The following is a 1,591-nucleotide window of genomic DNA, read 5'->3' on the forward strand; positions in this document are numbered from 1 at the left end:
CCGCTGGGCTGCGGTCAGTCTGCGGGCCTGAGCTAGCTGCTTCCCGGTGGGCTGGGGAGCACCCGGCACGGGTGGGGCGCTGGGAACCCCCCGGGGATGTGGGTCCCCAGCGTTCCGCGAGCAAGAACCAACAGGCTGAGTGGTAGGAAGACCCGTCGCCCAGAGCTGCCGCTCGGCGGGGAGAGGAGAGCGCCGGGACTTCGGGGTGCGGGGCGGGGAGCCCGGGGCAGGCGCTGGCAGAGAGGTGGGTGTGGGAGCCCCGAGGCCCCTGTCCCCAGGGCTGCCGCTGGGGGGCGCTGCCGGTCGGCCGCCTGCCGGGCTGAGAAGTGGGGGGCACAGAGAGAGCCGCCGGAGTCAGGGTGCAGGCTGCAGGCCCGGGGAGTCGGGGCGTCCCGTGGCGGGGGGCACGGCACCCCAGCTTGCTGCAGCTCGGAGCGGGGGTCAGGGCCTGCTGGATGGAGGCCCGGGAGGGGCCCAGGAGGGGGTGGGGGGCCGCTGGGGGCTGGCTGGGCCCCCCCGCCCCAGAGGGCGCCAGGGCCCCAGGGCCTCCACCGGAGCGCTGGGCCTGGCCGGCCCCTGCATTAGCGGTGGCCCTTTGGTGGCCACTGGACCGCGCGGGCTCCTGGGAGCAGCCGGCCCCGGGGACGACGGGCTTCAGCTCGCTGACCAGGGCCTGACCCGGCTGCGACCCGTGAACACCGTTCAGCAGCCCCCTGGCGTTGCGGGGGCGCGGGGGTCCGGCCCCCTCCCCCCGCTGGCCCAGAGGCTGTGACGGTGCCCTGAGGCCACGCGCTGCCTGGCCTGGGGCCCCCCAGGCAGCTGACGCCCCACGGCCGGGGGCTCCCCCAGCATGCGAGAAGACCAGCTGCCTGTGGGGCGGCCAGCGGGGCGGGGGCCCCGGGCACCGGCCTCTCCTGCGGCTCCTGGCCAGGGGCGGTGTGAGCCGGGCTCTGCTGTCAGAGCTCGTCCTGCGCCTCCCGCCGGCCATGGCCAGTCCTGGCCGCGCGCCTGGGGCGACCCTGGTGGCCGGGAAGGGAGCCGGGCGTGGACCCCGGGTGGGCAGCACCGTCCAGCGCCACCCTGGGCCTCCCGTCTGAGGGCAGCCGGCCGGGGCCACCCCAGGAGCTCCAGGGCGCCGCTGTGGCCCCTCCCGACCCAGGGCTTCCCCAGGGCGGCTCGAGGACCCGAGACCCAGGCGGGGCGCGGGGGGGGGGGCTGCCTGGCGCCTGAGCGCTCCCAGAGCCCACAGCGCAGGCAGAGTGGTCACCTGCCCACGCACCTGCGCCCGCGGCCGCTGTCCCCGAGGCCCACGCCACGCACGCACACAGGCCACGTGCACGCGCCACACGCACGCGCCACGCACACGCCACGCACACGCCACGCACACGCCGCCAAGGCTGCGGGTGGCACATGCAGCACATGCTGGACGCTGCACAGAGGGCCTGGCCGCCTGAGCCTCCCGGGCAGCATCTGGACAGTGCAGGCCCGCAGCCGGTCTGGAGGGACAACAGTGGCGCCCTGCAAGCTCCCGGGTGGGGCCCGACAGGCCGTGCCTGCTGGGGAGATCCCCGAGCCGCGCCTGGCACCCGCC

This window comes from Condylura cristata, unplaced genomic scaffold, assembly GCF_000260355.1.
Source record: "Condylura cristata isolate star-nosed mole 26May11 unplaced genomic scaffold, ConCri1.0 scaffold00003, whole genome shotgun sequence".
Classification (NCBI taxonomy): domain Eukaryota; kingdom Metazoa; phylum Chordata; class Mammalia; order Eulipotyphla; family Talpidae; genus Condylura; species Condylura cristata.